Here is a 27,818-nt window from a genome sequence, read left to right as displayed (position 1 = left end):
TAAAAATGTGCCAGTACTGACAGAAGGTTTAAAGGTTGACTACAGTTGAAGCGTCTCCAAAAGTTGAAATAGAATACAACATCTCAAGAACAAAGGCATACTCATCGAAGCACTGCTGAACATATTGCTGTGTGTTTCAATCGATTGACTGTACCACGTGCACTGAAATCTATGCTTCCATAGTTGTGTTTATGGCAGAGGTGGGATTTGAACCCACGCCTCCTTAGAGACTGGAACCTTAATCCAGCGCCTTAGACCACTCGGACACTCTACCACAAAGAAAACCCTTGAATGCCTTTGTCATTAACTGACCTCTGAAGGTGGGTGGACATTTTGCCTTCAATAACAAGTTAGCTGTACCACAGAAATACTTGTCACGTGTTAACATGTCATTTAAATTGATAAATACTCTGCAAACGTCAAGTCAGGTAATTGTAGTGAGATTTAATGGTAATGCATCTTGACTCACATAAACCCTTTTCAGATTGGCATTCTGGAATATGTGTGGACAATTCAGTCCGGTTTTTAACCAGAACTGTGTTTTCAGACACACCACTTTTGTACTGGAAATTGTCCTTTCGGCTGCCTTCACACAGCAGGGAAAGGTTCGAGATGTTTGAGGGGGGGGGGGCTGTATTCAGATATTGCGTAAACATTGTGTGGCGGGTGTACATGCGTCATTTTACCCAAACAAAGCCATTCAGTCAAACATGGCAGACGAAGAGATAGAATTCTTCTCACTGATCGAACTTATGTTAAGCATAAGTCTGTGCAAACATAGACTCATGAGAGACCTGGGTGATGAAGCTCAATGGTTAAAGGAATCACGGAAGCGGTGTGAAGTGCTCCGTCGCGCGTCTAGACGGTACCATAGGAGGCGAGCTGCCATGGTTCGCCGCATGCTACAGGAGCAAGCTATCTTAGGTGTGCACAGTGTCCCCCGGTCCCCTCCTCCTCCTCCCTGTCCGGAACTCGACCTCACCAGTCTGAAGCAGCCACCTTGTTCGTGACCAGTCCAGACCTTTTACTAGGTGCGTTGTCCGGTTTAATTACGGAAAACATTATCGGATGTTTGTATTCAGACACAAAGGTCTTACAGATAGAGTCCTGAAAATTTCCGTTTTTCAAAGCCTGTCTGAAGGGGGCTTTAGTTTTTCTAAGATTGTTAGCTTCTTTTTTTAAACTGGTCCAGTTGCAATTGTGTTTTTATCTGAGGCAGGATTCTGCAGTTTGGGTTGCATTAAATTTTAAGGAGATTCATTAAAGAACTGGAATTGCTCTAGAAGTCCTTTGGTTTGTTAGCAGAGGATGGTTTCGACCCATCGACCTCTGGGATATGGGCCCAGCACGCTTCCGCTGCGCCACTCTGCTTGGCAATTCTCCTTTCTCAAATGGTCCTTTCGGCAACCTTTAAAAATGTGCCAGTACTGACAGAAGGTTTAAAGGTTGACTACAGTTGAAGCGTCTCCAAAAGTTGAAATAGAATGAAACATCTCAAGAATAAAGCCGTACTCATCGAAGCACTGCTGAACATATTGCTGTGTGTTTCGATCAATTGACTGTACCACGTGCACTGAAAACTATGCTTCCATAGTTGTGTTTATGGCAGAGGTGGGATTTGAACCCACGCCTCCATAGAGACTGGAACCTTAATCCAGCGCCTTAGACCACTCGGCCACTCTACCACACAGAAAAAACTCTTGAATGCCTTTGTCATTAACTGACCTCTGAAGGTGGGTGGACATTTTGCCTCCAATAACAAGTTAGCTGTACCACAGAAATACTTGTCACGTGTTAACATGTCATTTAAATTGATAAATACTCTGCAAACATCAATTCAGGTAATTGTAGTGAGATTTAATGGTAATGCATCTTGACTCACATAAACCCTTTTCAGATTGGCATTCTGGAATATGTGTGGACAATTCAGTCCGGTTTTTAACCAGAACTGTGTTTTCAGACACACCACTTTTGTACTGGAAATTGTCCTTTCGGCTGCCTTCACACAGCAGGGAAAGGTTCGAGATGTTTGGGGGGGGGCTGTATTCAGATATTGCGTAAACATTGTGCGGCGGGTGTACATGCGTCATTTTACCCAAACAAATCCATTCAGTCAAACATGGAGGAAGAAAGGATAGAATTCTTCTCACTGATCGGACTTATGTTAAGCAAAAGTCTGCGCAAACATAGACTCATGAGAGACCTGGGTGATGAAGCTCAATGGTTAAAGGAATCACGGAAGCGGTGTGAAGTGCTCCGTCGCGCGTCTAGACGGTACTATAGGAGGCGAGCTGCCATGGTTCGCCGCATGCTACAGGAGCAAGCTATCTTAGGTGTGCACAGTGTCCCCCGGTCCCCTCCTCCTCCTCCCTGTCTGGAACTCGACCTCACCAGTCTGAAGCAGCCACCTTGTTCGTGACCAGTCCAGACCTGTTACTAGGGGCGTTGTCCGGTTTAATTACGGAAAACATTATCGGATGTTTGTATTCAGACACAAAGGTCTTTCAGATAGAGTCCTGAAAATTTACGTTTTTCAAAGCCTGTCTGAAGGGGGCTTTAGTTTCTCTAAGATCGTTAGCTTCTTTTTTAAACTGGTTAAGTTGCAATTGTGTTTTTATCTGAGGCAGGATTCTGCAGTTTGGGTTGCATTAAATTTTAAGGAGATTCATTAAAGAACTGGAATTGCTCTAGAAGTCCTTTGGTTTGTTAGCAGAGGATTGTTTTGATACATCGACCTCTGGGTTATGGGCCCAGCACGCTTCCGCTGCGCCACTCTGCTTGGCAATTCTCCTTTCTCAAATGGTCCTATCTGCAACCTTTAAAAATGTGCCAGTACTGACGGAAGGTTTAAAGGTTGACTACAGTTGAAGCGTCTCCAAAAGTTGAAATAGAATGCAACATCTCAAGAATAAAGCTGTACTCATCGAAGCACTGCTGAACATATTGCTGTGTGTTTCAATCGATTGACTGTACCACGTGCACTGAAATCTATGCTTCCATAGTTGTGTTTATGGCAGAGGTGGGATTTGAACCCACGCCTCCTTAGAGACTGAAACCTTAATCCAGCGCCTTAGACCACTCGGCCACTCTAACACAAAGAAAACCCTTGAATGCCTTTGTCATTAACTGACCTCTGAAGGTGGGTGGACATTTTGCCTCCAATAACAAGTTAGCTGTACCACAGAAATACTTGTCACGTGTTAACATGCCATTTAAATTGATAAATACTCTGCAAACATCAAGTCATGTAATTGTAGTGAGATTTAATGGTAATGCATCTTGACTCACATAAACCCTTTTCAGATTGCCATTCTGGAATATGTGTGGACAATTCAGTCCGGTTTTTAACCAGAACTGTGTTTTCAGACACACCACTTTTGTACTGGAAATTGTCCTTTCGGCTGCCTTCACACAGCAGGGAAAGGTTCGAGATGTTTGAGGGGGGGGCTGTATTCAGATATTGCGTAAACATTGTGTGGCGGGTGTACATGCGTCATTTTACCCAAACAAAGCCATTCAGTCAAACATGGCAGACGAAGAGATAGAATTCTTCTCACTGATCGGACTTATGTTAAGCATTAGTCTGCGCAAACATAGACTCATGAGAGACCTGGATGATGAAGCTCAATGGTTAAAGGAATCACGGAAGCGGTGTGAAGTGCTCCGTCACGATTCTAGACGGTACCATAGGAGGCGAGCTGCCATGGTTCCCCGCATGCTACAGGAGCAAGCTATCTTAGGTGTGCACAGTGTCCCCCGGTCCCCTCCTCCTCCTCCCTGTCCGGAACTCGACCTCACCAGTCTGAAGCAGCCACCTTGTTCGTGACCAGTCCAGACCTGTTACTAGGGGGGTTGTCCGGTTTAATTACGGAAAACATTATCGGATGTTTGTATTCAGACACAAAGGTCTTACAGATAGAGTCCTGAAAATTTCCGTTTTTCAAAGCCTGTCTGAAGGGGTCTTTAGTTTCTCTAAGATCGTTAGCTTCTTTTTTAAACTGGTCCAGTTGCAATTGTGTTTTTATCTGAGGCAGGATTCTGCAGTTTGGGTTGCATTAAATTTTAAGGAGATTCATTAAAGAACTGGTATTGCTCTAGAAGTCCTTTGGTTTGTTAGCAGAGGATGGTTTCGATCCATCGACCTCTGGGTTATGGGCCCAGCACGCTTCCGCTGCGCCACTCTGCTTGGCAATTCTCCTTTCTCAAATGGTCCTATCTGCAACCTTTAAAACTGTGCCAGTACTGACAGAAGGTTTAAAGGTTGACTACAGTTGAAGCGTCTCCAAAAGTTGAAATAGAATGCAACATCTCAAGAATAAAGCCACACTCCTCGAAGCACTGCTGAACATATTGCTGTGTGTTTCAATCGATTGACTGTAACACGTGCACTTAAATCTATGCTTCCATAGTTGTGTTTATGGCAGAGGTGGGATTTGAACCCACGCCTCCTTAGAGACTGGAATCTTAATCCAGCGCCTTAGACCACTCGGCCACTCTACCACAAAGAAAACCCTTGAATGCCTTTGTCATTAACTGACCTCTGAAGGTGGGTGGACATTTTGCCTCCAATAACAAGTTAGCTGTACCACAGAAATACTTGTCACGTGTTAACATGTCATTTAAATTGATAAATACTCTGCAAACATCAAGTCAGGTAATTGTAGTGAGATTTAATGGTAATGCATCTTGACTCACATAAACCCTTTTCAGATTGCCATTCTGGAATATGTGTGGACAAGTCAGTCCGGTTTTTAACCAGAACTGTGTTTTCAGACACACCACTTTTGTACTGGAAATTGTCCTTTCGGCTGCCTTCACACAGCAGGGAAAGGTTCGAGATGTTTGAGGGGGGGGGGGCTGTATTCAGATATTGCGTAAACATTGTGTGGCGGGTGTACATGCGTCATTTTACCCAAACAAAGCCATTCAGTCAAACATGGCAGACGAAGAGATAGAATTCTTCTCACTGATCGAACTTATGTTAAGCATAAGTCTGTGCAAACATAGACTCATGAGAGACCTGGGTGATGAAGCTCAATGGTTAAAGGAATCACGGAAGCGGTGTGAAGTGCTCCGTCGCGCGTCTAGACGTTACCATAGGAGGCGAGCTGCCATGGTTCGCCGCATGCTACAGGAGCAAGCTATCTTAGGTGTGCACAGTGTCCCCCGGTCCCCTCCTCCTCCTCCCTGTCCGGAACTCGACCTCACCAGTCTGAAGCAGCCACCTTGTTCGTGACCAGTCCAGACCTGTTACTAGGGGCGTTGTCCGGTTTAATTACGGAAAACATTATCGGATGTTTGTATTCAGACACAAAGGTCTTTCAGATAGAGTCCTGAAAATTTACGTTTTTCAAAGCCTGTCTGAAGGGGGCTTTAGTTTCTCTAAGATTGTTAGCTTCTTTTTTAAACTGGTCCAGTTGCAATTGTGTTTTTATCTGAGGCAGGATTCTGCAGTTTGGGTTGCATTAAAATTTAAGGAGATTCATTAAAGAGCTGGAATTGCTCTAGAAGTCCTTTGGTTTGTTAGCAGAGGATGGATTCGATCCATCGACCTCTGTGTTATGGGCCCAGCACGCTTCCGCTGCGCCACTCTGCTTGGCAATTCTCCTTTCTCAAATGGTCCTATCTGCAACCTTTAAAAATGTGCCAGTACTGACAGAAGGTTTAAAGGTTGACTGCAGTTGAAGCGTCTCCAAAAGTTGAAATAGAATGCAACATCTCAAGAATAAAGCCGCACTCATCGAAGCACTGCTGAACATATTTCTGTGTGTTTCAATCGATTGACTGTACCACGTGCACTTAAATCTATGCTTCCATAGTTGTGTTTATGGCAGAGGTGGGATTTGAACCCACGCCTCCTTAGAGACTGGAACCTTAATCCAGCGCCTTAGACCACTCGGCCACTCTAACACAAAGAAAACCCTTGAATGCCTTTGTCATTAACTTACCTCTGAAGGTGGGTGGACATTTTGCCTCCAATAACAAGTTAGCTGTACCACAGAAATACTTGTCACGTGTTAACATGTCATTTAAATTGATAAATACTCTGCAAACGTCAAGTCAGGTAATTGTAGTGAGATTTAATGGTAATGCATCTTGACTCACATAAACCCTTTTCAGATTGCCATTCTGGAATATGTGTGGACAAGTCAGTCCGGTTTTTAACCAGAACTGTGTTTTCAGACACACCACTTTTGTACTGGAAATTGTCCTTTCGGCTGCCTTCACACAGCAGGGAAAGGTTCGAGATGTTTGAGGGGGGGGGCTGTATTCAGATATTGCGTAAACATTGTGTGGCGGGTGTACATGCGTCATTTTACCCAAACAAAGCCATTCAGTCAAACATGGCAGACGAAGAGATAGAATTCTTCTCACTGATCGAACTTATGTTAAGCATAAGTCTGTGCAAACATAGACTCATGAGAGACCTGGGTGATGAAGCTCAATGGTTAAAGGAATCACGGAAGCGGTGTGAAGTGCTCCGTCGCGCGTCTAGACGGTACCATAGGAGGCGAGCTGCCATGGTTCGCCGCATGCTACAGGAGCAAGCTATCTTAGGTGTGCACAGTGTCCCCCGGTCCCCTCCTCCTCCTCCCTGTCCGGAACTCGACCTCACCAGTCTGAAGCAGCCACCTTGTTCGTGACCAGTCCAGACCTGTTACTAGGGGGGTTGCCGGTTTAATTACGGAAAACATTATCGGATGTTTGTATTCAGACACAAAGGTCTTTCAGATAGAGTCCTGAAAATTTACGTTTTTCAAAGCCTGTCTGAAGGGGGCTTTAGTTTCTCTAAGATTGTTAGCTTCTTTTTTAAACTGGTCCAGTTGCAATTGTGTTTTTATCTGAGGCAGGATTCTGCAGTTTGGGTTGCATTAAAATTTAAGGAGATTCATTAAAGAACTGGAATTGCTCTAGAAGTCCTTTGGTTTGTTAGCAGAGGATGGTTTCGATCCATCGACCTCTGGGTTATGGGCCCAGCACGCTTCCGCTGCGCCACTCTGCTTGGCAATTCTCCTTTCTCAAATGGTCCTATCTGCAACCTTTAAAAATGTGCCAGTACTGACAGAAGGTTTAAAGGTTGACTACAGTTGAAGCGTCTCCAAAAGTTGAAATAGAATGCAACATCTCAAGAATAAAGCCGCACTCATCGAAGCACTGCTGAACATATTGCTGTGTGTTACAATTGATTTACTGTACCACGTGCACTTAAATCTATGCTTCCATAGTTGTGTTTATGGCAGAGGTGGGATTTGAACCCACGCCTCCTTAGAGACTGGAACCTTAATCCAGCGCCTTAGACCACTCAGCCACTCTACCACAAAGAAAACCCTTGAATGCCTTTGTCATTAACTGACCTCTGAAGGTGGGTGGACATTTTGCCTCCAATAACAAGTTAGCTGTACCACAGAAATACTTGTCACGTGTTAACATGTCATTTAAATTGATAAATACTCTGCAAACATCAAGTCAGGTAATTGTAGTGAGATTTAATGGTAATGCATCTTGACTCACATAAACCCTTTTCAGATTGCCATTCTGGAATATGTGTGGACAATTCAGTCCGGTTTTTAACCAGAACTGTGTTTTCAGACACACCACTTTTGTACTGGAAATTGTCCTTTCGGCTGCCTTCACACAGCAGGGAAAGGTTCGAGATGTTTGAGGGGGGGGGGGGCTGTATTCAGATATTGCGTAAACATTGTGTGGCGGGTGTACATGCGTCATTTTACCCAAACAAAGCCATTCAGTCAAACATGGCAGACGAAGAGATAGAATTCTTCTCACTGATCGGACTTATGTTAAGCATAAGTCTGCGCAAACATAGACTCATGAGAGACCTGTATGATGAAGCTCAATGGTTAAAGGAATCACGGAAGCGGTGTGATGTGCTCCGTCGCGCGTCTAGACGGTACCATAGGAGGCGAGCTGCCATGGTTCCCCGCATGCTACAGGAGCAAGCTATCTTAGGTGTGCACAGTGTCCCCCGGTCCCCTCCTCCTCCTCCCTGTCCGGAACTCGACCTCACCAGTCTGAAGCAGCCACCTTGTTCGTGACCAGTCCAGACCTGTTACTAGGGGGGTTGCCCGGTTTAATTACGGAAAACATTATCGGATGTTTGTATTCAGACACAAAGGTCTTACAGATAGAGTCCTGAAAATTTACGTTTTTCAAAGCCTGTCTGAAGGGGTCTTTAGTTTCTCTAAGATCGTTAGCTTCTTTTTTAAACTGGTCCAGTTGCAATTGTGTTTTTATCTGAGGCAGGATTCTGCAGTTTGGGTTGCATTAAATTTTAAGGAGATTCATTAAAGAACTGGAATTGCTCTAGAAGTCCTTTGGTTTGTTAGCAGAGGATGGTTTTGATACATCGACCTCTGGGTTATGGGCCCAGCACGCTTCCGCTGCGCCACTCTGCTTGGCAATTCTCTTTTCTCAAATGGTCCTATCTGCAACCTTTAAAAATGTGCCAGTACTGACAGAAGGTTTAAAGGTTGACTACAGTTGAAGCGTCTCCAAAAGTTGAAATAGAATGCAACATCTCAAGAATAAAGCCACACTCCTCGAAGCACTGCTGAACATATTGCTGTGTGTTTCAATCGATTGACTGTAACACGTGCACTTAAATCTATGCTTCCATAGTTGTGTTTATGGCAGAGGTGGGATTTGAACCCACGCCTCCTTAGAGACTGGAATCTTAATCCAGCGCCTTAGACCACTCGGCCACTCTAACACAAAGAAAACCCTTGAATGCCTTTGTCATTAACTGACCTCTGAAGGTGGGTGGACATTTTGCCTCCAATAACAAGTTAGCTGTACCACAGAAATACTTGTCACGTGTTAACATGTCATTTAAATTGATAAATACTCTACAAACATCAAGTCAGGTAATTGTAGTGAGATTTAATGGTAATGCATCTTGACTCACATAAACCCTTTTCAGATTGCCATTCTGGAATATGTGTGGACAAGTCAGTCCGGTTTTTAACCAGAACTGTGTTTTCAGACACACCACTTTTGTACTGGAAATTGTCCTTTCGGCTGCCTTCACACAGCAGGGAAAGGTTCGAGATGTTTGAGGGGGGGGGGCTGTATTCAGATATTGCGTAAACATTGTGTGGCGGGTGTACATGCGTCATTTTACCCAAACAAAGCCATTCAGTCAAAGATGGCAGACGAAGAGATAGAATTCTTCTCACTGATCGAACTTATGTTAAGCATAAGTCTGTGCAAACATAGACTCATGAGAGACCTGGGTGATGAAGCTCAATGGTTAAAGGAATCACGGAAGCGGTGTGAAGTGCTCCGTCGCGCGTCTAGACGTTACCATAGGAGGCGAGCTGCCATGGTTCGCCGCATGCTACAGGAGCAAGCTATCTTAGGTGTGCACAGTGTCCCCCGGTCCCCTCCTCCTCCTCCCTGTCCGGAACTCGACCTCACCAGTCTGAAGCAGCCACCTTGTTCGTGACCAGTCCAGACCTGTTACTAGGGGCGTTGTCCGGTTTAATTACGGAAAACATTATCGGATGTTTGTATTCAGACACAAAGGTCTTTCAGATAGAGTCCTGAAAATTTACGTTTTTCAAAGCCTGTCTGAAGGGGGCTTTAGTTTCTCTAAGATTGTTAGCTTCTTTTTTAAACTGGTCCAGTTGCAATTGTGTTTTTATCTGAGGCAGGATTCTGCAGTTTGGGTTGCATTAAAATTTAAGGAGATTCATTAAAGAACTGGAATTGCTCTAGAAGTCCTTTGGTTTGTTAGCAGAGGATGGATTTGATCCATCGACCTTTGTGTTATGGGCCCAGCACGCTTCCGCTGCGCCACTCTGCTTGGCAATTCTCCTTTCTCAAATGGTCCTATCTGCAACCTTTAAAAATGTGCCAGTACTGACAGAAGGTTTAAAGGTTGACTGCAGTTGAAGCGTCTCCAAAAGTTGAAATAGAATGCAACATCTCAAGAATAAAGCCGCACTCATCGAAGCACTGCTGAACATATTGCTGTGTGTTTCAATCGATTGACTGTACCACGTGCACTTAAATCTATGCTTCCATAGTTGTGTTTATGGCAGAGGTGGGATTTGAACCCACGCCTCCTTAGAGACTGGAACCTTAATCCAGCGCCTTAGACCACTCGGCCACTCTAACACAAAGAAAACCCTTGAATGCCTTTGTCATTAACTTACCTCTGAAGGTGGGTGGACATTTTGCCTCCAATAACAAGTTAGCTGTACCACAGAAATACTTGTCACGTGTTAACATGTCATTTAAATTGATAAATACTCTGCAAACGTCAAGTCAGGTAATTGTAGTGAGATTTAATGGTAATGCATCTTGACTCACATAAACCCTTTTCAGATTGCCATTCTGGAATATGTGTGGACAAGTCAGTCCGGTTTTTAACCAGAACTGTGTTTTCAGACACACCACTTTTGTACTGGAAATTGTCCTTTCGGCTGCCTTCACACAGCAGGGAAAGGTTCGAGATGTTTGAGGGGGGGGGCTGTATTCAGATATTGCGTAAACATTGTGTGGCGGGTGTACATGCGTCATTTTACCCAAACAAAGCCATTCAGTCAAACATGGCAGACGAAGAGATAGAATTCTTCTCACTGATCGAACTTATGTTAAGCATAAGTCTGTGCAAACATAGACTCATGAGAGACCTGGGTGATGAAGCTCAATGGTTAAAGGAATCACGGAAGCGGTGTGAAGTGCTCCGTCGCGCGTCTAGACGGTACCATAGGAGGCGAGCTGCCATGGTTCCCCGCATGCTACAGGAGCAAGCTATCTTAGGTGTGCACAGTGTCCCCCGGTCCCCTCCTCCTCCTCCCTGTCCGGAACTCGACCTCACCAGTCTGAAGCAGCCACCTTGTTCGTGACCAGTCCAGACCTGTTACTAGGGGGGTTGCCCGGTTTAATTACGGAAAACATTATCGGATGTTTGTATTCAGACACAAAGGTCTTACAGATAGAGTCCTGAAAATTTACGTTTTCCAAAGCCTGTCTGAAGGGGTCTTTAGTTTCTCTAAGATCGTTAGCTTCTTTTTTAAACTGGTCCAGTTGCAATTGTGTTTTTATCTGAGGCAGGATTCTGCAGTTTGGGTTGCATTAAATTTTAAGGAGATTCATTAAAGAACTGGCATTGCTCTAGAAGTCCTTTGGTTTGTTAGCAGAGGATGGTTTCGATCCATCGACCTCTGGGTTATGGGCCCAGCACGCTTCCGCTGCGCCACTCTGCTTGGCAATTCTCCTTTCTCAAATGGTCCTATCTGCAACCTTTAAAAATGTGCCAGTACTGACAGAAGGTTTAAAGGTTGACTACAGTTGAAGCGTCTCCAAAAGTTGAAATAGAATGCAACATCTCAAGAATAAAGCCGCACTCATCGAAGCACTGCTGAACATATTGCTGTGTGTTTCAATCGATTGACTGTACCACGTGCACTTAAATCTATGCTTCCATAGTTGTGTTTATGGCAGAGGTGGGATTTGAACCCATGCCTCCATAGAGACTGGAACCTTAATCCAGCGCCTTAGACCACTCGGCCACTCTACCACAAAGAAAACCCTTGAATGCCTTTGTCATTAACTGACCTCTGAAGGTGGGTGGACATTTTGCCTCCAATAACAAGTTAGCTGTACCACAGAAATACTTGTCACGTGTTAACATGTCATTTAAAATGATAAATACTCTGCAAACATCAAGTCAGGTAATTGTAGTGAGATTTAATGGTAATGCATCTTGACTCACATAAACCCTTTTCAGATTGGCATTCTGGAATATGTGTGGACAATTCAGTCCGGTTTTTAACCAGAACTGTGTTTTCAGACACACCACTTTTGTACTGGAAATTGTCCTTTCGGCTGCCTTCACACAGCAGGGAAAGGTTCGAGATGTTTGAGGGGGGGGGGGCACTATTCAGATATTGCGTAAACATTGTGTGGCGGGTGTACATGTGTCATTTTACCCAAACAAAGCCATTCAGTCAAACATGGCAGACGAAGAGATAGAATTCTTCTCACTGATCGAACTTATGTTAAGCATAAGTCTGTGCAAACATAGACTCATGAGAGACCTGGGTGATGAAGCTCAATGGTTAAAGGAATCACGGAAGCGGTGTGAAGTGCTCCGTCGCGCGTCTAGACGGTACCATAGGAGGCGAGCTGCCATGGTTCGCCGCATGCTACAGGAGCAAGCTATCTTAGGTGTGCACAGTGTCCCCCGGTCCCCTCCTCCTCCTCCCTGTCCGGAACTCGACCTCACCAGTCTGAAGCAGCCACCTTGTTCGTGACCAGTCCAGACCTGTTACTAGGGGCGTTGTCCGGTTTAATTACGGAAAACATTATCGGATGTTTGTATTCAGACACAAAGGTCTTACAAATAGAGTCCTGAAAAATTCCTTTTTTCAAAGCCTGTCTGAAGGGGGCTTTAGTTTCTCTAAGATTGTTAGCTTTTTTTTTAAACTGGTCCATTTGCAATTGTGTTTTTATCTGAGGCAGGATGCTGCAATTTGGGTTGCCTTAAATTTTAAGCAGATTCATTATTGAACTGGATTTGCTCTAGAAGTCCATTGGTTTGTTAGCAGAGGATGGTTTCGATCCATCGACCTCTGGGTTATGGGCCCAGCACGCTTCCGCTGCGCAACTCTGCTTGGCAATTCTCCTTTCTCAAATGGTCCTATCTGCAAACTTTAAAAATGTGCCAGTACTGACGGAAGGTTTAAAGGTTGACTACAATTGAAGCGTCTCCAAAAGTTGAAATAGAATGCAACATCTCAAGAATAAAGCCATACTCATCGAAGCACTGTTTAACATATTGCTGAGTGTTTCAATTGATTGACTGTACCACGTGCACTGAAATCTATGTTGCCATAGTTGTTTTTATGGTAGAGGTGGGATTTGAACCCACACCTCCTTAGAGACTGGAACCTTAATCCAGCGCCTTAGACCACTCGGCCACTCTACCACAAAGAAAATCCTTGAATGCCCTTGTCATTAACTGACCTCTGAAGGTGGGTGGACATTTTGACTCCAATAACAAGTTAGCTGTACCACAGAAATACTTGTCATGTGTTAACATGTCATTTAAATTGATAAATACTCTGCAAACATCAAGTCAGGTAATTGTAGTGAGATTTAATGGTAATGCATCTTGACTCACATAAACCCTTTTCAGATTGCCATTCTGGAATATGTGTGGACAATTCAGTCTGGTTTTTCACCAGAACTGTGTTTTCAGACACACCACTTTTGTACCGGAAATTGTCCTTTCGGCTGCCTTCACACAGCAGGGAAAGGTTCGAGATGTTTGGGGGGGGGGGGGCTGTATTCAGATATTGGCTAAACATTGTGCGGCGGGTGTACATGCGTCATTTTACCCAAACAAAGCCATTCAGTCAAACATGGCAGACGAAGAGATAGAATTCTTCTCACTGATCGGACTTATGTTAAGCATAAGTCTGCGCAAACACAGACTCATGAGAGACCTGGATGATGAAGCTCAATTGTTAAAGGAATCACGGAAGCGGTGTGAAGTGCTCCGTCGCGCGTCTAGACGGTACCATAGGAGGCGAGCTGCCATGGTTCGCCGCATGCTACAGGAGCAAGCTATCTTAGGTGTGCACAGTGTCCCCCGGTCCCCTCCTCCTCCTCCCTGTCCGGAACTCGACCTCACCAGTCTGAAGCAGCCACCTTGTTCGTGACCAGTCCAGACCTGTTACTAGGGGCGTTGTCCGGTTTAATTACGGAAAACATTATGGGATGTTTGTATTCAGACACAAAGGTCTTTCAGATAGAGTCCTGAAAATTTACGTTTTTCAAAGCCTGTCTGAAGGGGGCTTTAGTTTCTCTAAGATCGTTAGCTTCTTTTTTAAACTGGTCCAGTTGCAATTGTGTTTTTATCTGAGGCAGGATTCTGCAGTTTGGGTTGCATTAAATTTTAAGGAGATTCATTAAAGAACTGGAATTGCTCTAGAAGTCCTTTGGTTTGTTAGCAGAGCATGGTGTCGATCCATCGACCTCTGGGTTATGGGCCCAGCACGCTTCCGCTGCGCCACTCTGCTTGGCAATTCTCCTTTCTCAAATGGTCCTATCTGCAACCTTTAAAAATGTGCCAGTACTGACAGAAGGTTTAAAGGTTGACTACAGTTGAAGCGTCTCCAAAAGTTGAAATAGAATGCAACATCTCAAGAATAAAGCCGTACTCATCGAAGCACTGCTTAACATATTGCTGTGTGTTTCAATCGATTGACTGTACCACGTGCACTGAAATCTATGCTTCCATAGTTGGTTTATGGCAGAGGTGGGATTTGAACCCACGCCTCCTTAGAGACTGGAACCTTAATCCAGCGCCTTAGACCACTCGGCCACTCTACCACAAAGAAAACCCTTGAATGCCTTTGTCATTAACTGACCTCTGAAGGTGGGTGGACATTTTGCCTCCAATAACAAGTTAGCTGTACCACAGAAATACTTGTCATGTGTTAACATGTCATTTAAATTGATAAATACTCTGCAAACATCAAGTCAGGTAATTGTAGTGAGATTTAATGGTAATGCATCTTGACTCACATAAACCCTTTTCAGATTGCCATTCTGGAATATGTGTGGACAATTCAGTCTGGTTTTTCACCAGAACTGTGTTTTCAGACACACCACTTTTGTACCGGAAATTGTCCTTTCGGCTGCCTTCACACAGCAGGGAAAGGTTTGAGATGTTTGGGGGGGGGGGCTGTATTCAGATATTGCGTAAACATTAAGCGGCGGGTGTACATGCGTCATTTTACCCAAACAAAGCCATTCAGTCAAACATGGCAGACGAAGAGATAGAATTCTTCTCACTGATCGGACTTATGTTAAGCATAAGTCTGCGCAAACACAGACTCATGAGAGACCTTGATGATGAAGCTCAATTGTTAAAGGAATCACGGAAGCGGTGTGAAGTGCTCCGTCGCGCGTCTAGACGGTACCATAGGAGGCGAGCTGCCATGGTTCGCCGCATGCTACAGGAGCAAGCTATCTTAGGTGTGCACAGTGTCCCCCGGTCCCCTCCTCCTCCTCCCTGTCCGGAACTCGACCTCACCAGTCTGAAGCAGCCACCTTGTTCGTGACCAGTCCAGACCTGTTACTAGGGGCGTTGTCCGGTTTAATTATGGAAAACATTATCGGATGTTTGTATTCAGACACAAAGGTCTTTCAGATAGAGTCCTGAAAATTTCCGTTTTTCAAAGCCTGTCTGAAGGGGGCTTTAGTTTCTCTAAGATTGTTAGCTTTTTTTTAAACTGGTCCAGTTGCAATTGTGTTTTTATCTGAGGCGGGATGCTGCAGTTTGGGATGCCTTAAATATTGAGCAGATTCATTATTGAACGGGAATTGCTCTAGAGGTCCATTGGTTTGTTAGCAGAGGATGGTTTCGATCCTTCGACCTCTGGGTTATGGGCCCAGCACGCTTCCGCTGCGCCACTCTGCTTGGCAATTCTCTTCTCTCAAATGGTCCTATCTGCAACCTTTAAAAATGTGTCAGTACTGACAGAAGGTTTAAAGGTTGACTACAGTTGAAGCGTCTCCAAAAGTTGAAATAGAATGCAACATCTCAAGAATAAAGCCGTACTCATCGAAGCACTGCTGAACATATTGCTGTGTGTTTCAATCGATTGACTGTACCACGTGCACTGAAATCTATGCTTCCATAGTTGTGTTTATGGCAGAGGTGGGATTTGAACCCACGCCTCCTTAGAGACTGGAACCTTAATCCAGCGCCTTAGACCACTCGGCCACTCTACCACAAAGAAAACCCTTGAATGCCTTTGTCATTAACTGACCTCTGAAGGTGGGTGGACATTTTGCCTCCAATAACAAGTTAGCTGTACCACAGAAATACTTGTCACGTGTTAACATGTCATTTAAATTGATAAATACTCTGCAAACATCAAGTCAGGTAATTGTAGTGAGATTTAATGGTAATGCATCTTGACTCACATAAACCCTTTTCAGATTGGCATTCTGGAATATGTGTGGACAATTCAGTCCGGTTTTTAACCAGAACTGTGTTTTCAGACACACCACTTTTGTACTGGAAATTGTCCTTTCGGCTGCCTTCACACAGCAGGGAAAGGTTCGAGATGTTTGAGGGGGGGTGGGGGGTGGGGGGGGGGGGGCTGTATTCAGATATTGCGTAAACATTGTGTGGCGGGTGTACATGCGTCATTTTACCCAAACAAAGCCATTCAGTCAAACATGGCAGACGAAGAGATAGAATTATTCTCACTGATCGAACTTATGTTAAGCATAAGTCTGTGCAAACATAGACTCATGAGAGACCTGGGTGATGAAGCTCAATGGTTAAAGGAATCACGGAAGCGGTGTGAAGTGCTCTGTCGCGCGTCTAGACTGTACCATAGGAGGCGAGCTGCCATGGTTCGCCGCATGCTACAGGAGCAAGCTATCTTAGGTGTGCACAGTGTCCCCCGGTCCCCTCCTCCTCCTCCCTGTCCGGAACTCGACCTCACCAGTCTGAAGCAGCCACCTTGTTCGTGACCAGTCCAGACCTGTTACTAGGGGCGTTGTCCGGTTTAATTACGGAAAACATTATGGGATGATTGTATTCAGACACAAAGGTCTTTCAGATAGAGTCCTGAAAATTTAGGTTTTTCAAAGCCTGTCTGAAGGGGGCTTTAGTTTCTCTAAGATCGTTAGCTTCTTTTTTAAACTGGTCCAGTTGCAATTGTGTTTTTATCTGAGGCAGGATTCTGCAGTTTGGGTTGCATTAAATTTTAAGGAGATTCATTAAAGAACTGGAATTGCTCTAGAAGTCCTTTGGTTTGTTAGCAGAGGATGGTTTTGATCCATCGACCTCTGGGTTATGGGCCCAGCACGCTTCCGCTGCGCCACTCTGCTTGGCAATTCTCCTTTCTCAAATGGTCCTATCTGCAACCTTTAAAAATGTGCCAGTACTGACAGAAGGTTTAAAGGTTGACTACAGTTGAAGCGTCTCCAAAAGTTGAAATAGAATACAACATCTCAAGAACAAAGCCGTACTCATCGAAGCACTGCTGAACATATTGCTGTGTGTTTCAATCGATTGACTGTACCACGTGCACTGAAATCTATGCTTCCATAGTTGTGTTTATGGCAGAGGTGGGATTTGAACCGACGCCTCCTTAGAGACTGGAACCTTAATCCAGCGCCTTAGACCACTCATCCACTATACCACAAAGAAAACCCTTGAATGCCTTTGTCATTAACTGACCTCTGAAGGTGGGTGGACATTTTGCCTCCAATAACAAGTTAGCTGTACCACAGAAATACTTGTCACGTGTTAACATGTCATTTAAATTGATAAATACTCTGCAAACATCAAGTCAGGTAATTGTAGTGAGATTTAATGGTAATGCATCTTGACTCACATAAACCCTTTTCAGATTGGCATTCTGGAATATGTGTGGACAATTCAGTCCGGTTTTTAACCAGAACTGTGTTTTCAGACACACCACTTTTGTACTGGAAATTGTCCTTTCGGCTGCCTTCACACAGCAGGGAAAGGTTCGAGATGTTTGAGGGGGGGGGGGCTGTATTCAGATATTGCGTAAACATTGTGTGGCGGGTGTACATGCGTCATTTTACCCAAACAAAGCCATTCAGTCAAACATGGCAGACGAAGAGATAGAATTCTTCTCACTGATCGGACTTATGTTAAGCATAAGTCTGTGCAAACATAGACTCATGAGAGACCTGGGTGATGAAGCTCAATGGTTAAAGGAATCACGGAAGCGGTGTGAAGTGCTCCGTCGCGCGTCTAGACGGTACCATAGGAGGCGAGCTGCCATGGTTCGCCGCATGCTACAGGAGCAAGCTATCTTAGGTGTGCACAGTGTCCCCCGGTCCCCTCCTCCTCCTCCCTGTCCGGAACTCGACCTCACCAGTCTGAAGCAGCCACCTTGTTCGTGACCAGTCCAGACCTGTTACTAGGGGCATTGTCCGGTTTAATTACGGAAAACATTATCGGATGTTTGTATTTAGACACAAAGGTCTTACAGATAGAGTCCTGAAAATTTCCGTTTTTCAAAGCCTGTCTGAAGGGGGCTTTAGTTTCTCTAAGATTGTTAGCTTCTTTTTTAAACTGGTCCAGTTGCAATAGTGTTTTTATCTGAGGCAGGATTCTGCAGTTTGGGTTGCATTAAATTTTAAGGAGATTCATTAAAGAACTGGAATTGCTCTAGAAGTCCTGTGGTTTGTTAGCAGAGGATGGTTTTGATCCATCGACCTCTGGGTTATGGGCCCAGCACGCTTCCGCTGCGCCACTCTGCTTGGCAATTCTCTTTTCTCAAATGGTCCTATCTGCAACCTTTAAAAATGTGCCAGTACTGACAGAAGGTTTAAAGGTTGACTACAGTTGAAGCGTCTCCAAAAGTTGAAATAGAATACAACATCTCAAGAACAAAGGCGTACTTATCGAAGCACTGCTGAACATATTGCTGTGTGTTTCAATTGATTGACTGTACCACATGCACTGAAATCTATGCTTCCATAGTTGTGTTTATGGCAGAGGTGGGATTTGAACCCACGCCTCCTTAGAGACTGGAACCTTAATCCAGCGCCTCAGACCACTCGGCCACTCTACCACAAAGAAAACCCTTGAATGCCTTTGTCATTAACTGACCTCTGAAGGTGGGTGGACATTTTGCCTCCAATAACAAGTTAGCTGTACCACAGAAATACTTGTCACTTGTTAACATGTCATTTAAATTGATAAATACTCTGCAAACATCAAGTCAGGTAATTGTAGTGAGATTTAATGGTAATGCATCTTGACTCACATAAACCCTTTTCAGATTGGCATTCTGGAATATGTGTGGACAATTCAGTCCGGTTTTTAACCAGAACTGTGTTTTCAGACACACCACTTTTGTACTGGAAATTGTCCTTTCGGCTGCCTTCACACAGCAGGGAAAGGTTCGAGATGTTTGAGGGGGGGGCTGTATTCAGATATTGCGTAAACATTGTGTGGCGGGTGTACATGCGTCATTTTACCCAAACAAAGCCATTCAGTCAAACATGGCAGACGAAGAGATAGAATTCTTCTCACTGATCGAACTTATGTTAAGCATAAGTCTGTGCAAACATAGACTCATGAGAGACCTGGGTGATAAAGCTCAATGGTTAAAGGAATCACGGAAGCGGTGTGAAGTGCTCCGTCGCGCGTCTAGGCGGTACCATAGGAGGCGAGCTGCCATGGTTCGCCGCATGCTACAGGAGCAAGCTATCTTAGGTGTGCACAGTGTCCCCCGGCCCCCTCCTCCTCCTCCCTGTCCGGAACTCAACCTCACCAGTCTGAAGCAGCCACCTTGTTCGTGACCAGTCCAGACCTTTTACTAGGGGTGTTGTCCGGTTTAATTACGGAAAACATTATCGGATGTTTGTATTCAGACACAAAGGTCTTACAGATAGAGTCCTGAAAATTTCCGTTTTTCAAAGCCTGTCTGAAGGGGGCTTTAGTTTCTCTAAGATTGTTAGCTTCTTTTTTAAACTGGTCCAGTTGCAATTGTGTTTTTATCTGAGGCAGGATTCTGCAGTTTGGGTTGCATTAAATTTTAAGGAGATTCATTAAAGAACTGGAATTGCTCTAGAAGTCCTTTGGTTTGTTAGCAGAGGATGGTTTCGATCCATCGACGTCTGGGTTATGGGCCCAGCACGCTTCCGCTGCGCCACTCTGCTTGGCAATTCTCTTTTCTCAAATGGTCCTATCTGCAACCTTTAAAAATGTGCCAGTACTGACAGAAGGTTTAAAGGTTGACTACAGTTGAAGCGTCTCCAAAAGTTGAAATAGAATGCAACATCTCAAGAATAAAGCCGCACTCATCGAAGCACTGCTGAACATATTGCTGTGTGTTTCAATCGTTTGACTGTACCACGTGCACTGAAATCTATGCTTCCATAGTTGTGTTTATGGCAGAGGTGGGATTTGAACCCACACCTCCTTAGCGACTGGAACCTTAATCCAGCGCCTTAGACCACTCGGCCACTCTACCACAAAGAAAACCCTTGAATGCCTTTGTCATTAACTGACCTCTGAAGGTGGGTGGACATTTTGCCTCCAATAACAAGTTAGCTGTACCACAGAAATACTTGTCACGTGTTAACATGTCATTTAAATTGATAAATACTCTGCAAACATCAAGTCAGGTAATTGTAGTGAGATTTAATGGTAATGCATCTTGACTCACATAAACCCTTTTCAGATTGCCATTCTGGAATATGTGTGGACAATTCAGTCCGGTTTTTAACCAGAACTGTGTTTTCAGACACACCACTTTTGTACTGGAAATTGTCCTTTCGGCTGCCTTCACACAGCAGGGAAAGGTTCGAGATGTTTGAGGGGGGGGGGGCTGTATTCAGATATTGCGTAAACATTGTGTGGCGGGTGTACATGCGTCATTTTACCCAAACAAAGCCATTCAGTCAAACATGGCAGACGAAGAGATAGAATTATTCTCACTGATCGAACTTATGTTACGCTTAAGTCTGTGCAAACATAGACTCATGAGAGACCTGGGTGATGAAGCTCAATGGTTAAAGGAATCACGGAAGCGGTGTGAAGTGCTCCGTCGCGCGTCTAGACGGTACCATAGGAGGCGAGCTGCCATGGTTCGCCGCATGCTACAGGAGCAAGCTATCTTAGGTGTGCACAGTGTCCCCCGGTCCCCTCCTCCTCCTCCCTGTCCGGAACTCGACCTCACCAGTCTGAAGCAGCCACCTTGTTCGTGACCAGTCCAGACCTGTTACTAGGGGCGTTGTCCGGTTTAATTACGGAAAACATTATCGGATGTTTGTATTCAGACACAAGGGTCTTACAGATTGAGTCCTGAAAATTTCCGTTTTTCAAAGCCTGTCTGAAGGGGGCTTTAGTTTCTCTAACCCCCAAATTCCACTACCTCCGCTCCGCTCCGCTCCGGTCCGCCCCCGCCTTCCGCAGCCGCTCGCTTCCAAACTCAATGTTTACTGGTACCCGCTCTACAACGGCTCCGCTCCGGTGCGGAGACCTGAGGGGGGCAAACAAGCATGCGCGGGATTTTCGAGATCTTGCGATACAGTCCGAGCAATAAACGCGGAAGTTAGATCCAAACACCCGTTGTGCGGGAGAAGCATCGGAAATGAGCTGTTTAATCTGCCCATCATTGTGTTGAGAGATCAGCAGTGTTTGGATCAACAAAGTGTGACTACTTTGATAGTGGCAACTGTATTTATGGCTTATTTTTTGTGCATTTAAACTTCAGCTGCCATTGATAGTTGTTAAAAGTTGTTAAACCTGTGCATATGAAACAAAAAACGCCTTTTGTTTAGCGATTTATTGTGAAAAACGGAAGATGTGCTTGCTCCTTTTCCTGTTGGGCCGTTGTGATTTCTGTCCATTTACTGCGGAGGTGCTCCGGCGTCCGGCAAAAATAGGATCGATTCTATTTTTGCCAGACGCCGGAACAGAGGGCGCCGCACTGCCGGAGCACGGCCGCAGTAGTGGAATTGCTCTGATTGACTAGAACGGGACCGATTTTGCTCCGGCGTTCGTGTCGGAGCGGAGCGGAGGTAGTGGAATTTGGGGGTAAGATTGTTAGCTTCTTTTTTAAACTGGTCCAGTTGCAATTGTGTTTTTATCTGAGGCAGGATTCTGCAGTTTGGGTTGCATTAAATTTTAAGGAGATTCATTAAAGAACTGGAATTGCTCTAGAAGTCCTGTGGTTTGTTAGCAGAGGATGGTTTCGATCCATCGACCTCTGGGTTATGGGCCCAGCACCCTACCGCTGCGCCATTCTGCTTGTCAATTCTATTTTCTCAAATGGTCCTATCTGCAACCTTTAAAAATGTGCCAGTACTGACAGAAGGTTTAAAGGTTGACTACAGTTGAAGCGTCTCCAAAAGTTGAAATAGAATACAACATCTCAAGAACAACGGCGTACTCATCGAAGCACTGCTGAACATATTGCTGTGTGTTTCAATCGATTGACTGTACCACGTGCACTGAAAACTATGCTTCCATAGTTGTGTTTATGGCAGAGGTGGGATTTAAACCCACGCCTCCTTAGAGACTGGAACCTTAATCCAGCGCCTTAGACCACTCGGCCACTCTACCACAAAGAAAACCCTTGAATGCCTTTGTCATTAACTGACCTCTGAAGGTGGGTGGACATTTTGCCTCCAATAACAAGTTAGCTGTACCACAGAAATACTTGTCACGTGTTAACATGTCATTTAAATTGATAAATACTCTGCAAACATCAAGTCAGGTAATTGTAGTGAGATTTAATGGTAATGCATCTTGACTCACATAAACCCTTTTCAGATTGGCATTCTGGAATATGTGTGGACAATTCAGTCCGGTTTTTAACCAGAACTGTGTTTTCAGACACACCACTTTTGTACGGGAAATTGTCCTTTCGGCTGCCTTCACACAGCAGGGAAAGGTTCGAGATGTTTGAGGGGGGGGGGGGGGCTGTATTCAGATATTGCGTAAACATTGTGTGGCGGGTGTACATGCGTCATTTTACCCAAACAAAGCCATTCAGTCAAACATGGCAGACGAAGAGATAGAATTATTCTCACTGATCGAACTTATGTTACGCATAAGTCTGTGCAAACATAGACTCATGAGAGACCTGGGTGATGAAGCTCAATGGTTAAAGGAATCACGGAAGCGGTGTGAAGTGCTCCGTCGCGCGTCTTGACGGTACCATAGGAGGCGAGCTGCCATGGTTCGCCGCATGCTACAGGAGCAAGCTATCTTAGGTGTGCACAGTGTTCCCCGGTCCCCTCCTCCTCCTCCCTGTCCGGAACTCGACCTCACCAGTCTGAAGCAGCCACCTTGTTCGTGACCAGTCCAGACCTGTTACTAGGGGCGTTGTCTGGTTTAATTACAGAAAACATTATCGGATGTTTGTATTCAGACACAAAGGTCTTACAGATAGAGTCCTGAAAATTTCCGTTTTTCAAAGCCTGTCTGAAGGGGGCTTTAGTTTCTCTAAGATTGTTAGCTTCTTTTTTAAACTGGTCCAGTTGCAATTGTGTTTTTATCTGAGGCAGGATTCTGCAGTTTGGGTTGCATTAAATTTTAAGGAGATTCATTAAAGAACTGGAATTGCTCTAGAAGTCCTGTGGTTTGTTAGCAGAGGATGGTTTCGATCCATCGACCTCTGGGTTATGGGCCCAGCACGCTACCGCTGCGCCACTCTGCTTGGCAATTCTGTTTTCTCAAATGGTCCTATCTGCAACCTTTAAAAATGTGCCAGTACTGACAGAAGGTTTAAAGGTTGACTACAGTTGAAGCGTCTCCAAAAGTTGAAATAGAATACAACATCTCAAGAACAAAGGCGTACTCATCGAAGCACTGCTGAACATATTGCTGTGTGTTTCAATCGATTGACTGTACCACGTGCACTGAAATCTATGCTTCCATAGTTGTGTTTATGGCAGAGGTGGGATTTGAACCCACGCCTCCTTAGAGACTGGAACCTTAATCCAGCGCCTTAGACCAACTACCCCTGACTGCATCCCGGAGATCGGGGCGGGGCTAAATGTGGGCGGGGTCAAACGTTTAGAGGTGGGCGGAGACAACTATTTGACTCCTGCGTCCTGCCCCTCTCAATGGAACCAGGAAACCGCTATGCTATGTGTGTGTGCAATGCTGTAGCCGGGACAGAGGGAAGTAGCTGCCAAAATGGAGGTAAGCTAGGATTTTTCTTTCTCTGTTTTAACAATATCGAGGACCAATGTTGGGCGAACGTTTTATAAACTTGGAAATTAAAGTTTTTTTCCCATTATGAGTTTTAGATGATACATATAGCCTATTTTACACATGCGGGGCGACTTACTTTTGAGGAGAAATGTTTACAGGGTTCCCACGGAGTCTTAAAAGCATTGAATTTATGAATTTGGAAGTAATACCTTTAAAAGACTGGAGAAACCCTTCAATTTTGGCATCTGGGTCTTAAAATTTGTGTTGGATGTAAGTTTTCTGTACTGCATTTTTCTTCTGAAGTTCATCAAAATATTCCAAACAAGTGATGACACCAAGAGAAGCACTATTTTTAGACATTTATTTCAATTTTGTGTCTTTACTGTTTGCACTGTTGCTTTTATACAATAGAAATACTGCAAGAAATTAGGGTAATAAAATTAGCAATAATAAAAAAAAAATGTCTTAAAATTAAACTAAAATATAGGCAACAAAAATTATTAAGGTTCTAATGTCCAACCAGATCGGTTATATTTTTAACCATTTGTTTAAAAATATAACCGATCTTCTACCAAGTGCCCACCCAGTGTTTTGTCAAAATATATTGGTAAAGTTGTATAGATAAATAAATGAAATTAGTTCAATAATTTTATTTTATTTATTTACTTTTTTGCTGATAGTGCCGTGAAATAGGTATTAATTTTCCATATGGCTTTAGAAAGATCTTAGACTTAAATTTAAGTTGAAGAAACCTGTAGGAACACTTTTATAGATTTGGGGAGATATGTTGTGTGGTCATGATTACTTTTTGGTGGAAATATATTTTACAGGGGGAAATATGTTAGTTTTTTAAGCTTTTTATGTTCGTATCTGAGTTCTACACCTGATGGGCTTTATTATTATGGTTAGAGTGCTAATCTGATGTGTGTAATTATATAAACGTTTTGCTCATTCAAGTGTCAACAGAATAACATGAATGTTTTCATAGTGAATGAATGTTGTCATTGTATCACCAAGGTCTGAGGAAGACAGAGTGCAGGCACGGAAAAGACGGAGAGAGGAAAGAGTAAAACAGGTGAGAGACAATTTGATTAATTCTTGTAGTTTAACTGTTGCTTGCAGACTAAAGCATAATTCCTTCATTTATTTCAGGGCCTGGAAGTGGTCCCTCCTAAGAAGTCCTGCCATACTGAATGAGTCTGTGCAGCATCAGGTATTGTTCAAACAAGTATTATTGTACACAACCCCCTAGGTTGTCGAAATGGGATGTGGGAAGATTCAAGATTCAACCTTTTGTCATATGCACAGCTAGAAAAACACACTTTCTGCACAATGAAATTCTTACTTTGCCAAGATTAGAAAATTAAGACCGTTCCAGACAGAGCACTTTTTTTTTCAAAGCAAGTTTTTCAGTCATTTCTCTATTTTCATTAAATCAGAATACTAAGCAACTGATCTTTTTTACAACTTGCATCGTTAATATGCTTTTTATGAACCACAATCTTTTTCCCTTCTAGCAGAGGCTGAGAACTTGCTGGAACTGGACTTTTCTTGTGTCATTGTTTCTTCTCCAACCTCCATTTTAATTAGAGGTGTCAAATAATTCCATTACTTGCAATTAATTTTTTACAGCCATGATTAACGTGTTGTATATTTTTATTATGTTTATCATTTTTAATCTACTGCTTCTTTATGGGACTTTTAAATAAACCAATTTCTTTTCCTGTTCTTGAAGGGTTCATGTAAACTCATAAGTTGAAGGGTTGACGTTACAGTGACAAGACCAGTGAGAGATTAGCTGCAGCAGTGTTTATTTCAGCGACCTTGTTATCTTTACTCTGTTTTTTTCACCCTTCTTGCAACTTTTTCCAAAGTTATTGTTACCATTTGGATGTAATGGGTGTGTCACTGAGCATCAAGGCTGCTGACAGCTTCTCTCCTGTATCAGACGCACCTCCGTGCTGCAGTTTGGAAAGACCACAGCATCAGCTGTTTGGCTAGCTGTTAGCATTGAAAATAAGGCTTATATTATGTACAGTTATTAGATTAAATTGAAAGATTAGATTACTTTCAGATCATACATAATTAATGTAAAATATGTTTTTAATCTCTTGACAGCAGTAATTTTAATATTGTCTTTATTTTTGATTAGGAGAATTCTCTGCTTGAGGACACCTTTGAGGCAGCAAGGTGGTGTACCACAAGGTCCTTCAAAGGAAGCCTTTCCCTTCCCCAGGTCATCACCATGGACAGGGAAGCTTGCCGGAGGGCAGTGGAGAGGTCATGCTTCTGTGATGGCCTGGATGAAGAGGAGATGAACGATTGCAGGGAACCGTTCCTGTTCATGTTTAGTTTTCAGTCAGACTATGAGGAGTTCTGCAGAGAAATTGAGGAAAAAAGGAAGATGAAGGTGTTTTCTGGTTTTGAAATGCCATAGTACAGCGGTGTCACAGTTTTTGCATTCTTTTTCCTCCTCACATTGTTTTTTTGGAGGTTCTCTTGTTTTTTGTGTGCTTTTTGGTTCATTTGTTTGTACTTTTTTTTATTCCTGTGTTGGCTGTTGTTTGCTCTATTAAATTTACCTTTTTTGAAAAATTTAGTCTGCATTCTTGGGTGTCTCACACAATGTCTCACAACCCCGCCTCAAACCCTGGCATGTTTTAAGAAGTATCAGCACAATTTAAGTCTCTGTTCCTCTTAATGTAGCTGATATAACTGAGTGTACAACAAATTTACCCGTGTCTGTCTGTACTGTTTTACTCTCACTTGGGAAATGACTATTAAAATACAGGCAGCATTGATAAAATCAACTATTAAAATGGTTTTGACAGGTTCAAAGAATAGTCTATTAAATGCTTGAACCTTTTATAGAGGTACCAAAAGTATAGCTAAAAGACACAAATACCTGGCTATGTGCTATAAATACACATACCATACAAAAGTAGAAAAAAGAATAAAAATATCAGAACAGATTGGATCAAAAATGGCGCCTGTAATTATCTGCTCTTTAAAATTATAATGACATCCAGCAAAAAAGTCATTTGATTACCAATGTTATGCTTTACATGGGTTTTGTGGGTTTTTAGGGCTTTCTAATCCTTAGAAACGGGCAACTCGCAGTTTCCTGGTTCCATTGAGAGAGGGGCAGGAGTCAAATAGTTGTCTCCACCCACCTCTAAACGTTTAACCCCGCCCACATTTAGCCCCGCCCCGATCTCCGGGATGCAGCCAGGGGCTACTCCCTTAGACCACTCGGCCACTCTACCACAAAGAAAACCCTTGAATGCCTTTGTCATTAACTGACCTCTGAAGGTGGGTGGACATTTTGCCTCCAATAACAAGTTAGCTGTACCACAGAAATACTTGTCACGTGTTAACATGTCATTTAAAGGAGACATAACATGAAAAACCCACTTTTTTATCCATTAACACAGTGTGTTTCACATTTTAAGTGTCTAAGTGAGCAAAAAGGCTTATATTATTCACTGGAGTTGCTATTTAGATATTTAATAATTAAGTTTTGGGCATATTTGTCCACCCGTTCAGTTTTTACATTATCCATTACGTCAGTAATTAATTTAGTCAGGATAACTACCAAATATGGTAATGGCCCTCGGCTAAACACAGAGCCAATCCGCCATTTTTTCTTCTCGCTAAGATTTTTTGTAGTCCTATTGGAAAAATGCAGAATGTCTGGTTATTTTAGCCACACACAGCTCAAAACTGTTCCTCGTTTTAAGGAAGGGTGGTGTGGCAGTATTTAAACCCAGGAGCTGATGACACTACTGCTAAAAAAACACAGAAGAAAAAGTAGTGTGTTTGTGTTTGTGTGTGTGTGTGTGTGTGTGTGCGCGCGCGCGCGTGGTTCGTTCGTTCCTGTCTCCAGGCTAGTAAGTACTGAGGGCTTCATCTATCTAAAAGGAGTCATTTGCATCTGAATGTGGCAGCACCGGGACACACCTGCAGAGCGGTAAGCTTCATATCACTCTAAAATGTCGACAAACTTTACTTTAGATTTACGGGCATTAGCAGCACTAAAGCGTTAGCATCCGGCTTGCTATCGCTAGCACAGTATGCTAGTAAAGTTAGCACCCAGATCAATGTGGAT

General features: G+C 43.6%; 1 long non-coding RNA gene and 13 other non-coding genes across 14 annotated transcripts; 1 reads left to right on the top strand and 13 right to left on the bottom strand.

Moving 5' to 3' along the window:
• Window positions 1-192: 192 nt before the first annotated feature.
• On the bottom strand, window positions 193-274 carry trnal-aag (transfer RNA leucine (anticodon AAG)). Its single transcript has one exon. It is a non-coding gene; the product is annotated as a tRNA-Leu (tRNA).
• Window positions 275-1,603: 1,329 nt separating this feature from the next.
• trnal-aag (transfer RNA leucine (anticodon AAG)) lies at window positions 1,604-1,685 on the bottom strand. Its single transcript has one exon. It is a non-coding gene; the product is annotated as a tRNA-Leu (tRNA).
• Window positions 1,686-4,418: 2,733 nt separating this feature from the next.
• On the bottom strand, window positions 4,419-4,500 carry trnal-aag (transfer RNA leucine (anticodon AAG)). The gene has a single exon. It is a non-coding gene; the product is annotated as a tRNA-Leu (tRNA).
• Window positions 4,501-5,822: 1,322 nt separating this feature from the next.
• trnal-aag (transfer RNA leucine (anticodon AAG)) lies at window positions 5,823-5,910 on the bottom strand. Its single transcript has one exon. It is a non-coding gene; the product is annotated as a tRNA-Leu (tRNA).
• A 1,325-nt stretch (window positions 5,911-7,235) lies between these two features.
• trnal-aag (transfer RNA leucine (anticodon AAG)) lies at window positions 7,236-7,317 on the bottom strand. The gene has a single exon. It is a non-coding gene; the product is annotated as a tRNA-Leu (tRNA).
• A 1,323-nt stretch (window positions 7,318-8,640) lies between these two features.
• trnal-aag (transfer RNA leucine (anticodon AAG)) lies at window positions 8,641-8,728 on the bottom strand. Its single transcript has one exon. It is a non-coding gene; the product is annotated as a tRNA-Leu (tRNA).
• A 1,321-nt stretch (window positions 8,729-10,049) lies between these two features.
• trnal-aag (transfer RNA leucine (anticodon AAG)) lies at window positions 10,050-10,137 on the bottom strand. The gene has a single exon. It is a non-coding gene; the product is annotated as a tRNA-Leu (tRNA).
• Window positions 10,138-11,463: 1,326 nt separating this feature from the next.
• Window positions 11,464-11,545, bottom strand: trnal-aag (transfer RNA leucine (anticodon AAG)). Its single transcript has one exon. It is a non-coding gene; the product is annotated as a tRNA-Leu (tRNA).
• Window positions 11,546-12,873: 1,328 nt separating this feature from the next.
• On the bottom strand, window positions 12,874-12,955 carry trnal-aag (transfer RNA leucine (anticodon AAG)). Its single transcript has one exon. It is a non-coding gene; the product is annotated as a tRNA-Leu (tRNA).
• A 1,327-nt stretch (window positions 12,956-14,282) lies between these two features.
• trnal-aag (transfer RNA leucine (anticodon AAG)) lies at window positions 14,283-14,364 on the bottom strand. The gene has a single exon. It is a non-coding gene; the product is annotated as a tRNA-Leu (tRNA).
• Window positions 14,365-15,689: 1,325 nt separating this feature from the next.
• trnal-aag (transfer RNA leucine (anticodon AAG)) lies at window positions 15,690-15,771 on the bottom strand. Its single transcript has one exon. It is a non-coding gene; the product is annotated as a tRNA-Leu (tRNA).
• Window positions 15,772-18,526: 2,755 nt separating this feature from the next.
• On the bottom strand, window positions 18,527-18,608 carry trnal-aag (transfer RNA leucine (anticodon AAG)). The gene has a single exon. It is a non-coding gene; the product is annotated as a tRNA-Leu (tRNA).
• Window positions 18,609-22,029: 3,421 nt separating this feature from the next.
• Window positions 22,030-22,111, bottom strand: trnal-aag (transfer RNA leucine (anticodon AAG)). The gene has a single exon. It is a non-coding gene; the product is annotated as a tRNA-Leu (tRNA).
• Window positions 22,112-24,613: 2,502 nt separating this feature from the next.
• LOC129154879 (uncharacterized) lies at window positions 24,614-25,998 on the top strand. The gene is made up of 3 exons (XR_011520450.1): window positions 24,614-24,785; window positions 24,863-24,923; window positions 25,863-25,998. It is a non-coding gene; the product is annotated as an uncharacterized lncRNA (long non-coding RNA).
• The last annotated feature ends 1,820 nt before the right edge of the window (window positions 25,999-27,818 follow it).

This window comes from Nothobranchius furzeri, chromosome 4, assembly GCF_043380555.1.
Source record: "Nothobranchius furzeri strain GRZ-AD chromosome 4, NfurGRZ-RIMD1, whole genome shotgun sequence".
NCBI lineage: Eukaryota > Metazoa > Chordata > Actinopteri > Cyprinodontiformes > Nothobranchiidae > Nothobranchius > Nothobranchius furzeri.
The sequence above is the reverse complement of the archived record's forward strand: the minus strand, read 5'-3'. Positions and strand labels throughout refer to the sequence as shown.